This window comes from Triturus cristatus, chromosome 12 (genome assembly GCF_964204655.1).
Source record: "Triturus cristatus chromosome 12, aTriCri1.1, whole genome shotgun sequence".
Taxonomy (NCBI): domain Eukaryota; kingdom Metazoa; phylum Chordata; class Amphibia; order Caudata; family Salamandridae; genus Triturus; species Triturus cristatus.
Genome location: NC_140595.1, coordinates 82,236,222 through 82,251,545, shown reverse-complemented (window position 1 = coordinate 82,251,545; position 15,324 = coordinate 82,236,222).

Genomic DNA, 15,324 nt, shown 5'->3' with positions numbered 1-15,324 from the left:
TGTGAGCTACTAAAGGTTAGGAAATGTGCGTATTGTTACCGGACACTCCCACACCCAGCTTCTTTGAACTTAGGCTTATGTCCAGAGAGCTCAATACTATGGTTTGAACAATATACTTTGACTACTAAGGGGCTCTATGGCAGGGCAGCCATGTGCGTCTGTGAGTGCTTTGGGGATGCATGAACGTGTGTATGAATTAGATGTGTGTGTAGGGGTAACTGAGAGCCTGTGTCATTTGTACTTTTGGCGTAGGACATTCCTTTCACCATATGTCACACCATTACATGTGTAATACAAACATACAATCATTTTTAGGTTTCGCTGAGCCAGCGCATGTGCTGCGAGACATTTAGTGTGTGGGTTTGCAAAGTGCTGCCACAGGCTTTTGGTGGCCTAAAGCTTTTGTGCACGCGTGCAGCCGCCATCTGTCTTTCTGCCGCCGCGCTTGATCGCGATCAATTTCGCGTGCCGCGCAGCCGTGTCACTTTCAGTGCCGCGCGGCCAATGCTTGTTTATTCCAGTTTCAAGCACTCCTTACAGTTTTTTTATTTTTTATTTTTTGTAACTCTTTTTATTGGCATTTATTATTTCAGTTGTTACATATTGGTATTTGACCGCATTAGGCACTCCTTACAGTTAATTCCTAAGGACTGAGTTTGAAGGCTGCAACAGACTAGCTCTTGACGCATATTCAATCTATGCCCACTAGGTGGGAGTATTTCTATACATAAATTAGAGATTCTTTGGAGTTAAGCGTACATATACAACAGGTCAAATACGTTTGTTGGATTTTATCAGCTCTGTTAAGCTCCACACTTTGCCTTTATTGCCACCAAGCACACGATTCGTCCTGACAAAAATGTATATGTTGCACTGAATTTAGACTTTCTACTTGAATGCTAAGAATGGAAGGGATCCCTTTCTGCCTTAGTGCTATAAAAAAGCAATACACTATGAGCTCAGTGGTTTAACATCTGTATCTTAGTTTAATTAGATCATTTAGCGATCTGAAAGCGTATTTTTGTTCGCATCCTTTGTTTTATTCTTTGAATAGTGTTAAAAATAATCCGACCAGCATGCAAAATGGGCGAAACTGTTCTAGTGACGTAGCAAGGTTGCTATCGGCCCTGGTGCAAGGAAAATGCTCCCCTCTGCTGTTTGAGTAGCATAGCACATTCAGAATTGACGCAGAGAGCCCAAAACCCACTGGGCACCCCCGCAACTGCATCTGCTGCTCAATTGATAGCCGCTCCTTTGTACCTTATTCTGAGTCCCAAACCAGTCTCACTCCGTTTTACTGAATAATGCAACGAAGAAACAACCTATTGAGTGTACAGAATTATCAGATTGGATTAGAGCTGGTTGACAGATGTGGTTTGTTCTGCCAGCTGCTCAGTGCAAAGTCAGCTGCCACAATAGGTCTTTTCTGATGCATACTCTGGTGATAAGCATTAACAAACGTGGATTTATTCAATGGGAAAGAACGCCCGCGTTGACTGCTTCAGAGGAGCAGAAAGAGGGCGCTGTATGGAGTGTGGTACTGCATGTCTTTTATTACAAATGATCAGGACAGGAACAAAAGCCTTCTCTAGCGTGTTAGCTCTATAAAAGGTTCAATGTGCAGAGACAAAACAAGGAATATATCATTTGACACACCAGACTCTAAATTTGTGCGCTCTTCGTAAAAATTAACAAGCATTGGCATAGCCAATAGGTCTCGCCTTTGGGACCTTATAAGTGTTTAGCCATGCAACAGTTGATGTTGTTGCACCAAAGATATTGTGCTGCATAACTAAATAATTAAAAGGTCCCAAAGCCAATGCTTGCTTTAAATGGGAGAAAGTTAAAGTATAGAAAAAAAATTCTGCAAACATTTAGAGAAATATGGAAAAACTTTCTGAAGTTCTAAATTCCTTCCATTTAAAATAATGGCTGTATTTTTCAGTTATAAATATGGCACCATGTCTACTAGCCACTGGGAGCAAGATGCTTGCTGTGTGTAAAGGAGACACTTCAAAATGGGAGAAAATTATACTGAAGAGTTAACTTAATCATTAAGGGAGTTTTTCATTTTACATTTCTCCCATTTAAAAGCATTCAGAAACATTAAGTTGTTCTCAGGCTCCAGTATTGAGTTTTATTGAGTTGACAAGGACTTCTATTTAACAGTTAAATACCCTAGCATTCATATCGTGACCTCTGTGCCCAAGCCTGGGTCATAAATCAGATTGAGCCCTGCTCATTATAAGGCCCTGATATCTGCAGGCTGATGATAATATTGTCAAACACACTTAACTTTGAAAGGAAAAAGTGACCCGGTGCTTAGTCAAAAATGAACCCAAGACTGTGAGCTACTTTAAGGTGTCTGCAAGCTACTGGCAGCTTGCGATCGACTGGTGGGAGACACCTGTTGTAAATGTATTTTAACTGCATATACTCCTCTGTCTCTGCCACAAGAATCCTTGATGGTAGAATTGTCAAATCCAAATCGGGTCATGTGAGCACGGCTCCATCTCCTTCGTAGTCACCTTTTACAAATCATTTTAACAAGTGACTGACCGACCCATGTACTAACTCAAAATCTCAAGTAGAGGAGGGCACACAGGCAAATTAGGGCAAGCCGAGCCATGGGTGGTCTGGCTTAGATCTAAGAGTTCGTGCCCCAGCCAATCCATGAAAGAGTTTGCCATGTATATTGTACAACAAACATGATGTAAAAATATGATAGCTCGTAAACATTCCAGAAAGTCTGTTCAAGGCATATGAGCTGCAGAATTCATACTACTGCATAGATCGCCATCTAGTGTTGGGCTCGGATGCTTGCACCTTGTTGTTGTCTTGGAAGAAGTCTTTTGTAGTCACGAGATAGGTGACTCCTCCCTTGGACGATAGTGCGCATGGGCATCGACTCCATCTTCAGATTGTTTTTTCCCGCCATCGGGTTCGGATGTAATTTGCTGCGCTCCCGGTTGACGTTGGTCGATTCCCCTTCGATGCGCAAAAAAACTCTCACCACTCGACTGTATTGTCTCGATCGCGAATCTCTCTCCACGCGTATCCAATTTCAAAAAATGCAAATGTGGGTCTAACTTCCCACACACAGATCTCCACGAGGTCTGCAACCTTTGTCTCTCGCCAGAATACGAGAGTCGATATTGCCAGGCCTGTGACTCTCTCAGGTCCAAAAAGACTATACGTGATCGCCGGGCCCGACGACACGAAATGTCCAGGTCAACTGTTCCGGCACCGGAGAACATCTTCGAGGCAGGCTCCGATGAACCAGACACAGCAGATCAGCAACCCAACATCTCTGAAGCAGAGGAATCTGAATCAGACTACCGGATGATTACTCCAGGTCAACGGAGCGCGAGTACTGACGTCGAAGCCCCTGCCCTGAAAATATAAAAGGTTCCGGTCACACCTTCGGATCCGGGTCGGCACCCAGATAAGACTTCAGAAGCCCCGCCTCCGGGTCCGGCTCCAAAGCATCAAAAGCCTTCATTCAACCCACTCAGGATCGAGCCTGCCAAAACATGGTACCGAGAAGCAATCCTCGGCACCGAAGCATAAGACCAAGGTCCCGCTGGCACCGAAACCCAAAGTCGACTCTTTGGCACTGAAGCAAAGTGAGGCAAAGCCTTCGGATCCGAAAAAACAGGCTAAGCCTTCGGGGTCGAAAACTCTTACCACGGCAAAAGGAGACAAACACCTCCTAAAGACAAGCCGAAACACCACTCTGAGCCGAAGTCCTCTGCGCCGACAAAAGACAGTGGCTTTAAAGAACTTTCCCATCCAGATCCACCAGATCCTAGGAAAAAACACTCCAATGACCCCATTACTGGACATGTCACATCTATACTACCTAAAAAGAGGAAGCTGAACACCTCAGGAACACCTGAGATACCCTCCAAGAAGAAAGACTCATCCACCTCACCTATGAGACCTTTCTCTCCACAGCATTTAAACACTGTACCTTCTCCAGCACACTCTCCAGTGCCTGCTTTTCCCCCACAAGATGATGATGATGATATGGGGAATGATGATGATGACGACGACATACATTAACCACATAATACAGATACTGATGATGAGACCCACAGTATCCCACCTCAGGACCCTTGGGACGATTATAATGTCCCAGATGTACCCGAGCCAGATTCATACCCCTCCAGGCCATCCCCTCCAGATGATAGTACAGGGTTTGCGCAACTAATATAGCTGCACAATACCATGCGGTCCAACTACATTCAGACCCTCAGGAGGAGGACTTTTTACTAGAGACATTTGCTCCGCCTCAAAAACCAGACACCCTCCCTATGCTCAAAGGGATGATTAAACATGCCCCTGAGGTTTTTAAAGACCCTGTTAAGGCTAGGGTTCTTAATCCTAGAATAGAGAAAAAGTATAAGCCAGCTCCAAGTGATCCAGCTTTTATTAAAGGTCAGCTCCCTCTGGATTCTTTGGTTGTAGCAAATGCCCGCAAACGGGCGAATTCCCAAACAGGAGAGGACCCTCCACCAGACAAAGAGTCTAAGTTACTCGAAGCATCAGGCAAAAAAGTTGCGTCTCAAGCAGCAAATTTTTGGCGCATTGCCAATTTACAAGCCTTACTAGCAACGTACGACAGGGCTCACTATGATGAGCTTGAAAAGCTCATTCAACACCTCCCAGACAAGCATAAGACCAAGGCAAATGATCTTGTACAAGAGGGAAAGCTAATCACCAATACCTCAATAAAGTGTGCCCCTGATGCAGCAGATACAGCATCCCGTACAATAAACACAAGTGTGTTACTGCGTAGACATGCGTAGTTACGCATATCTGGTTTTAAGCAAGAAATGCAGTCTACCATCCTCAATCAACCAACACTTGTTTGGACCCATTGTGGATACATCTTTAGAAAAGATGAAAAAGGACACAGACGGCCAAATCCATGGGGGCTCTACAAGCAACAACTAGTAGAGGTTCTTTTCGTTGCTCCTTTTATAGCGGCGCCGCTAAGACCATTGGCACAGACAACACCTCTTCCACTTATAAAAATCCCACCCAAACCTCCCCTAACAGGTTACTTTAGAGGAAATTACAGAGACAATAACAAAGGGAGAGGACGCGGGTCTAATACCCGCAACTCCCCCACCACTAAACAGTGACTTCCCTCCACTTCCCCCAGACCACTCCACTCTAGTCGGGGGAAGACTGTCACAGTTACTACCTGTGTGGGATTCCATCACTACGGACAGGTGGGTAAGTCAAATTATCCAGTATGGTTACTGCCTGGAACTTGCCGCTACTCCACCCAACATACCACCCAGACAGCGTCCCATGTCCATAGAACATCTAACACTTCTCAAACAAGAGGTTCTCTCCATGCTTCAAAAGCACGCAATAGAACCAGTTCCCCTAGAGCATCAGGGGACAGGGGTGTACTCACTGTACTTTCTAATCCCCAAAAAGGACGGTTCTTTCAGACCAATACTGGACCTCAGACCCCTAAACATATACATTCAGTCGGATCATTTTCACATGATCGCTCTTCAGCAAGTCCTTCCACTTCTTCAAGAAGGAGACTTCCTTGCAACATTAGATCTCAAGGATGCCTACATCCATATTCCCATACACCCTGCTCACAGGAAATATCTAAGTTTCACAGTTGACGGCCAACACAATCAGTTCAAGGTCCTGCCATTTGGAGTAACAGCAGCACCCAGGGTCTTCACAAAGTGTCTGGCGGTAGTACCCGCGCACTTGAGAAGACAACACATTCATGTGTTTCCATACCTGGACAACTGGTTAATAAAAGCCAAATCACACAAACTGTGTGTACAGCACACCTACCAAACAATTCAGCTGCTACACGATTTGAGGTTCACAATAAACCACACCAAATCCCACCTACAGCCCTCCCACATACATCAGTATTTAGGGGGCACAATGAACACACAGCTCTGGCATACCCAAATCCAGCCAGGATAGCCAGTATACAAACCCTCGTCAAGAGGGTACAACCCCCCCCCCCCCCCCCCCCCACTCCCTTCCAGCTCGAGCGTAACAATCCCTTAGATGACATCTGTAAAACAGCAACATGGTTTACAACACACACCTTCACCAAACACTATTGTTACTATTGTAGCAACAGGCTTCTGTAGGCCTGGCTGTTCTAAAGACACTCTTTCAAACCACTGCAACAGATACAGGGGACCACCGCTAGGGGAGACACTGCTGTACAATCTATGCTGTAGTATGAATTCTGCAGCTCGTATGCCTCGAACGGAAAATTCTACTTACCAGTATGCATCTGTTCTTGGCATGTAGTGCTGCAGAGATTCATACGCCCACCTGCCTCCCCGGGACCAGTATCTGTTCCAGTATTATCTTAATTGGATACATTCACATGGACATCTCTCATATTTCTTGCTGACTCCATCATTTCCCTTCATGGCGAAAAGCAATCTGAAGATGGAGTTGATGCCCATGCGCACTATCGTCCAAGGGAGGAGTCGCCTATCTTGTGACTACAAAAGACTTCTTCCAAGACAACAACAAGGTGCAAGCATCCGAGCCCAACACTAGATGGCGATCTATGCAGTAGTATGAATCACTGCAGCTCTACATGCCAAGAACAGATGCATACTGGTAAGAAGCATTTTCCTTATTTAACATGTGGAAGCTTTTCACCTTGGTACATGAGGTTATATCACTGCATAAACAAACATTTAATAAAAGTGATAGTTTTTAGAGACATTCATGACAGTATCATTAGTGAACTCCATCAGTAGTCCTGTAAACCCAAAATGTTCCCTAGATTCCTATTCTAAGATGCAGCAACATGACAGTCTAATAATCAAAATAGAACAGTTGCTTGTACAGAGCACAATCAGAACTCAAGAATTTAAAAGTGTGTTCATATGTGATAATAAAGAAAAAGGAGGCTCTGTGAAATAAAATATGTCCCTGGGATGACCAGATTTAGGCAAACAGGGAAACTGGTATTGATTCCAGGCAATCAGGTTTCACATTTGAAATTCGGCCACCAGATGGATATCTCGGTCTCTCCCTCTCTTGTTAACAAACGCTGTTGTTCGAGGCATATGAACTGTAGATCATATGCTTTAGCATAGATCGCCATCTGGTGTTGGGTCCGGATGTTTGCACTTTGTTTTTGTTCGAAGAAGTCTTTGTAGTCACGAGGTAAGTGACTCATCCTTTCGGTGATAGTGCGCATGGGCATCCACTCCATCCCCAGATTGTTTTTTTTCCGCCATTGGGTTCGGAAGTGTTTTTCTGCGCTCCGGTTCGGTATCCTTTCGAACCTCTTAGACCCCCAATCGTCTACCCTCGACAGAATTGTCTATCGATAACGGTGTCCCATTTGACACGCATCATCTAAAATCTGTAAATCTTCGATCGGGAACTTCCAGATGTGCCGTCGGGCCTACCCGTGCTGCCCGCGCCAGCAGTCGATCGAACGGACTCCATTCAAGTTATGTCCCGGGTGTCGTGCTAAGTCTCCACGCACTGACATGCACGAGGTCTGCATCCTCTGCCTATCCCTGGAACATGACTAGATGGACTGTGAAGTGTGTCAGTCATTCCAATTGAAGAAAACCATCTGAGACCGTCTGGCTCGATGCCACGAGATGCACCGCGCCAGCTGCTCCGTACCAGATATCTTCGGCGAAGATTCTGATTCCCACCCCTCCGATCCAGAAGCCCAGGAAGAAGAGATGGTGTCCGTGTCCAAAGCCCATTCCGACATGGAAGAAGAACCGACCTTCACTCTGGCTCAACGTACGGTGAGTACAGATCCCTTTGTGCCCACTCACCCAAAACCTGTGGCTCCGATATCACCTTTGCCCTCGGGCTCAGGTCGGCACCGAGAAAAGGTTTCCGATGCCCCACCCTCTGGCTCGGCTACGAAACACAAACACATGTCTTGGGGCTCGAGACAGCCTCATTCCGGAGCCGAACCAACACCTTCGGCACCGAAACACAAACACAAGGCTTTGCCAGTCTCCATGACACCAGCACCAAAAACACCTTCGACATCAAAGTCCTTGGAGCCGAAACGTGTCAAACACAAAGATCCGGAGCCGAAAGCTTCGTAGCTGAAACACGCACCTAAAACCTCGGAGCCGAAATTCACACCTAAAGACTTGGATCCGAAACACCCTGTGTTTAAATGCTCGGAGCCGAAACCTGCTAAACCTGCTAAAAACCCCATCCAAAGAACCTCTACCTGAACAGCCACCTTTGGATCCCAAACAAGAGACTCGACATTGATCCGAAAACTGGACTCCTCCAGGTCATTCTTCCTAAAAAAAAAAACAGGAGCTAGATCTCGTAGCGGATCCTCCTATACCCCTGAAAAAGAAGGACATGAGTACTATCCCTTCTCCCCCTTACATACCTCCCTCTCCTCCTCCTCCCCCAAATTTGATAATTACACCATCAAATTCACCACCTCCACCTCCTCCACCACCACCACCACCACCACCACCACCACCTCACACACAAGACGAGGATGATAGGGATGGAGAAAGGGATGAGGATCAGGACCATTATGGGCCACATAACCTAGCACAGGACATTGATCCCTGGGACAATTATGATAAAGATCCAGACCAGAATAACGACCCTGACCTGTATCCCTCCAGCCTCCCCCCCCCCCCGATAACATAGGTTTTGCACAGCTTATTAACAGGGCTGCTCAATATCACAGGGTGGAGCTACACTCAGACCCTCGTGGAGACATTCACAAAGGTCTACTAACACGTTACCAATGCTCAAGGGCTTACTAAAACACACTGATTAGGTATTCAAAGACCCAGTTAGAGCACGAATACTAACACCTAGAGTGGATAAAAATTATAAACCCACTCCTACAGACCCGGCATATATATATATATATATATAAGGCCATTTGCCTCTAGATTCTCTTGTAACTAACACCCGCAAGAAAGCTGATTCTCAAACCACAGGCGACACCCCTCCTCCTGATAAGGAGTCAAAACTTATTGATGCCTCAGGCAAAAGAGTGGCTTCCCAGGCGGCTAACCATTGGCGTATTGCCAATGCTCAGGCTCTGTTAGCAAGCTATGACAGGGCTCACTATGACGAGTTGGAAAAACTCATGCAACACTTGCCGGATGAGTACAAAACTAAGGCTAATTACCTCATCCAGGAAGGGAAGCTCATCACCAACACTTCCATAAAATGTACTCTAGATGCTGCAGACACTGTATCTCGTGCCATCAACACTAGCGTACTGTTACACAGGCACGCTTTGCTTTGAATCTCTGGATTCAAGCAGGAGGTAAAATCCTCCATACTTAATCAGCCCTTTGATAAAGAGCATCTGTTTGGGCCATCAGTAGATACTTCATTAGAGAAAATAAAGAAAGACACAAAAACTGAAAAGGCCATGAGGGCCTTGCAATTGCCTTCTAACCGGGGTTCCTTTCGCCGCTACTTTTATAGGGGTGGCTCAAAAACTGTGTCATCAGAAAACCCCTCCTCTTCGTATAGAGGTAACAACCAATCTAACTCCTCCAGAGGCTATTTTAGATGGAACTACAGAGGAAATAATAACAAGGGAAGATGCAGAGGTAACTCCACCCGCACTTCCCCTGCCAATAAGCAGTGACTTCCCTCCGCTACTCCCAGATCATCCAACTCCTGTCGGGGGACGTCTCTCACAGTTCCTACCTGTCTGGAATTCCATCACCTCAGACAAGTGGGTAAGATAAATAATCCAATATGGTTACTGCCTGGAACTTACCAGCACTCCTCCAAATATAATTCCAAAATAACGTGTAATGTCACCAGAACATCTCACACTCCTCAAGCAAGAAGTTCTCTCTCTGTTACAAAAACATGTAATAGAACCAATCCTGTTCTATCAACAGGAAACGGGAGTGTACTCCCTGTACTTTTTAATTCCAAAAAAGGATGGCTCTCGAAGGCCTATACTAGACATCAGACAGCTAAATCTTTACATTCAGTCAGCTAAATCTTTATATTCAGTCAGACCACTTCCAAATGGTCACCCTCCAACAGGTGCTCCTATTGCTTCAACAAGGCGACTTTCTATCCACTTTGGCTCTAAAGGATGCCTATTTCCGTATTCCCATCCACCCAGCTCACAGAAAATATCTCAGGTTCGTGGTGGATGGACACCATTCAAAGTTCTCCCCTTCGGGGTAACTACTGCACCCTGGGTATTCACCAAGTGCCTCGCGGTGGTCGCAGCTCATTTAAGAAGACAACACATTCACATCTTGCCTTACCTGGACGACTGGCTAATAAAAGCCAAATCAACACACAGCTGCATACTCCACACTCACAAAACATTACAGCTCCTTCACGACTTGGGATTCGCTGTAAACCTCACCAAGTCTCACCTCCAGCCGTCCAACACGCAAGCGTATCTAGGAGCTACAATAGACACTTGCAAAGCTCTAGCATACCCCAACCCAGCCAGGATACGCAACATGCGAAATCTCATATCACAATTTCAACCCCAATACTCACTACCAGCCCGAGTGTTCATGCAATTGGCCGGCATGATGGTTCTTGCATTCTAATCGTTCCTTACGCAAGACTTCAAATGCGTCCCCTACAGGAATGCTTGGCACGTTAGTGGAACCAGGCTCAAGGTCAGCTAACAGATCTGGTGTTGGTAGACGGACAGACACATCGCTCTCTGCGGTGGTTGAATTCACAAAACCTTTCTAAAGGGCGGCCATTCCTCGACCCGGTTCCACAGATAGTATTAACAGCAGACGCATCACTTAGTGGTTGGGGAGCTCATCTTCAAAAACACACTGTTCAGGGCACATGGACCATACAACAGAAACAACTTCACATAAACTACCTAGAGCTACTAGCGATTTTTCTGGCATTGAAAGCTTTTCAGCTGCATTTAGTAGGCAAAGCTGTCTTAGTCTGTACAGACAATATGACAGCAATGTTCTACATACAAAAACAGGGAGAGACACACTACAGCTTTCACGCCTAGCTCAAAGCATATGGAGATGGGCCATACCTCAAAATATATATCTCCTTGCGGACACCTCCCATGGATAAACAACCAGATCGCAGATCTGTTCAGTCGTCAAAGAAAACAAATCCACGAATGGGAACAACATCCTCAAGTTCTGATCCCATTCTTTCAAATGTGGGGCTATCCAGAAATAGATCTTTGCAACACACCTCAACGCAAAATGCCCAAACTTGGCGTCCAGGTACCCACACCCATCATCCAAAGGCAATGCACTATGGATGAATTGGTCCGGGAGATTTGCTTACGCTTTTCCACCTCTCCCGCTAATTCCATTAGTGGTTCGGAAGCTCAAGCAACAGTCACTCACAATGATCCTAGTTGCTCCCACATGGGCTTGAAAACCCTGGTTCACAACCCTAATGAACTATCGGTAGTTCCTCACCAAAAGCTGCACCTCCCTCAGAACCATGGAGAGATAAGACATTCAGATCCCAGTCAACTCAACCTTGCGATCTGACACCTGAAATCATAGTTTGGCTACCTTAATCTTCCGCCAGACTGCATGAACGTCATTAAAGAGGCTAGACTCCCTACCATTAGAGCACGCTATGCTGCAAAGAGCAAGCAATTTGTAATTTACTGCACAAACAATCAAATCACTCCACTAGATGTTTCAATTCAAAATCTCATTTGCTATCTATTACACCTACAGCGTTGTAATTTAGCCTATACATCTATTCGGTTACATCTGGCTGCAATAGCTGTTTACCTACAAAACAGACAACATTTGTCTTTGTTTCGCATGACAGCTATCAAGGCATTTATGGAAGGACTTAAAAGAATCATCCCTCCTAGACTTCCACCTTCTCCAATGTGGAATCTTAACATAGTCCTTACAAGATTCATGGGCCCACCTTTTGAACCTCTGCACACATGTGAGCTACAGTTTCTCACTTGGAAAGTAGCCTTCCTTATAGCCATCACATTTCTCAGAAGAGTTGGTGAGCGCCAGGCATTAACCATACAAGAACCATTTTTACAAATTCATAAGAAAAAAGTAGTTCTTAAAACTAATCCCACATTTCTACCCAAAGTCGTTTCTGCTTTTCATCTCAACCAGTCTGTTGAGCTACTTGTATTTTTTCCTCAGCCAGACTCGGTGGCAGAACGTGCTCTTCACACATTATATGTAAGGCTCCCGGTTTTCCATTTAAACAGGTTTTTACACATAAATACAGACAGAAAACTTTTATTCCTTTGTCTGTATTAATAAATAGAAACGGAAAAATACTTCCCAACCAGCTTTGTGTCTTTGTCCTCCTCTGGAAAATCAGTGTCTGAGGCACACAGGGGCTAAAAAAAGAAATCTGAAACTGCTGCCGGGATTTCCTGCAGATATTCTCCCCTCTACATCACCCCGCCCTCCCGAGTCTGGGTTAAGCACTCAACTGCCATGTGAGACTGATCTGTTAATGAGCGAGCCTCAATCTTTACCTCCCAGACAGCAGCAGGCAGAGAGCGCTTATCGTCCTTTATCAATACATCACACACGTATTGACCATGCCACGGGGTTAATGTGGCAGCTATTGTCCCCCCCACCAACATCCTGTTAACACCATGGTGTTCCTCATCTGTTGTCTCACCATCAGCTCGTAGGAACTGCCTGTCTGGAGGCACAGTTTAAAGTGCAAAGAAATGGGCAAGCAGCGGGACAGCTCAGCTGGCTTTTGAGGCAGCGATGTAGCGCTCAGCATGTAAAAGCTGCATACATGTCTAAACATTGGCGTTCCACATTTCTGTAGCCCGATCTTTAATTGTACTGAGAAAACTGGAGCCCACTACAAGTGCATGAATCTTGGTGACGTAAAGTGTCAACCTGTGGGATCTGTCTTTACATTTCTTTTATTAATTATAAATGACAATGGGTGTATGAATTAAACAGAAAGGTGGTGGGTGCAGGAAATGGGAGTAGTAGATTTGGAGGGACTTGAACGTTGTGGTCAATTAGCGTTAGTGAGGAGTACAGGTAGTGAACCACCCGACTTGCCTTGTCATCACTGTTGTGGGAGAAACAGGAAGAAATCAGGAATCTACAAGCCCTGTTTGCATTCCTTGATTTTCACTCCGCTTTATTTTCTTAGCCGCACAGAAGGAATTAAGTGACTTCTGTGGGGCTAAGAGTCGGTGTTACCCTGTGATGGCAAAAGGATTGTGATGTCACTTCCACTACCCATAGCACTGAGGTGAATTAACATCCATGGACGTGAACATAAATCACCAGGCTCAAGTCTCGGGTTTGGCTCACCATCCCAAGATTTTCCCAGTGTCTGTAAAATGAAAATGACCTTGTGTAATTGTGAGAATTTGGCCTGGCATATGCTGTCCACTAGTTATAGGGGACACCTTGCACCAGTCCAATTCGACTCTAAGAGAAGGCAGGGCAGAAGAACATCCCATTTTCGCCTAAGCTTTTCTGGGAGCCCTTTGATCATGCCATTTAGGGTCTTGTTAAATCTCTCAACAAGCCCATTGCATTGAGGATGATAAGGGGTGGTGAACCTGTAGTTAACACCACACTCCTTCCACATTGCCTTGAGGTAACTCCTCATAAAGTTTGTACCTCGGTCAGACAAAACCTCCTTAGGGAAACCCACCCTGTAAAGCATTCCCAGGAGGGCCCTTGCCACCACAGGTGCTGTGATGATCCTAAGGGGAATAGCTTCTGGGTATCTGGTGGCATGATCCACTACCACCAGAATAAACCTGTGCCCAGATGCTGTTGGTGGGTCAAGGGGACCAACAATGTCAATCCCTACCCGTTCAAAGGGAACCCCCACCACAGGTAGTGGTATCAGGGGGGCCTTTGTGGACTTACCTGCCTTGCCACTGGCCTGGCAGGTAATGCAAGAGCTACAAAAGCTCTTACAGTCCTCACTCATCTGAGGCCAATGAAAATGAGGGACAAGTCTGGCCCAAGTCTTATTTTGGCCTAGGTGTCCTGCTAAGGGAATATCATGGGCTAGTGTGAGCAGGAAACCCCTAAACCTCTGAGGTATGACCAACCTCTTGGCTGCACCAGGCTTGGGGTCTCGACCCTCAGAGTAAAGGATTCCATCATCCCAATATATTTTATGGGTTCCACCAGCATTCCCAGCAGCCTCAGCAGCAGCCTGCTGTCTGAGGGGTTCAAGAGTGGGGCAGCTCTGCTGCTCCAGGCTCAAGTCTGCCCTAGAAGGTCCCCCTGTCCCCAAGAACTCAACCTGATCAGGTTCAAGTTCATCTGAGACAGTTCCTTCTTCAGGTGTCAGATCCTCTTCTGCTATAAGAGTCTCTTCAGACTGATCCTGGGGGGAAGGCACTGCCTTACTACTGCTACTCCTTCTCTTGGAAGGTCCTTGGTCCATCTTTCCAGGATCCAAGGCCTGTTCAGTTTCTGTCAGCTTAGCTTTTGACCTTGTCAGGGCAAACACTTCTGCAGGGATACCCAGCATTGCTGCATGAGTAGTCCGCTCCACCTCAGCCCATGCTGAGGTCTCCAAATCATTCCCTAGCAAACATTCTACTGGTAGGTCTGCACTCACCACAACCTTCTTTAGGCCAGTTGCCCCTCCCCAAGAGAAGTTAACAACTGCCAGAGCATGGTTAGTACTGACATTGCTTGCATTGGTCAGCTGGTAAGTTTCTCCAAGTACGATTTGGCTAGGATTCACAAGGTCCTTAGTCACCATAGTGACTCTAGCCCCTGTGTCCCTGTATGCTAGAGACTCCCTTCATCCTAGGCTGTTGCTTGTATTTGCCCAGACCACTGGGACTCACAAATAGGGATAGGTCCCCATCACAAACCAATACAGCCCAAGTAGGCATTCTGACTAGGCCAGAGTCCTCTCCAGATCCCAGGGTCAACTCTACTATACCCTTGTTCTGTGTACCACCACCTATAGCTGGACTAGGGGGAACAGGTGCCTTAGGGGCAGGTGTAGTGGTACTTGTGGAGTCTTTGGCCTTATTGCAGTCTGAAGTCCAATGGGTTTTCTGTTTACAGATTTTACACCATGGCTTCCTTGTCGGTTTAGCTTTGTTGGATTGGGAATTATCAGATGCTGCTTTTTGGGTGCCTGTTGAAGACTGCTGGTCTTTTCCCTTTTCCACACCCTTCTCAGAGTTTTTGGCATCTTCCTTTTTAGTTGCACCCCCCAAGGGCTGGACCTTTTGCTTGATCCTGGTTCTGACCCATTTGTCTGTCTTCTTTCCCAATTCTTGGGGAGAGGTCAGATCTGAGTCCACCAGGTGCTGATGCAATAGTTGATTCGGACAATTATTAA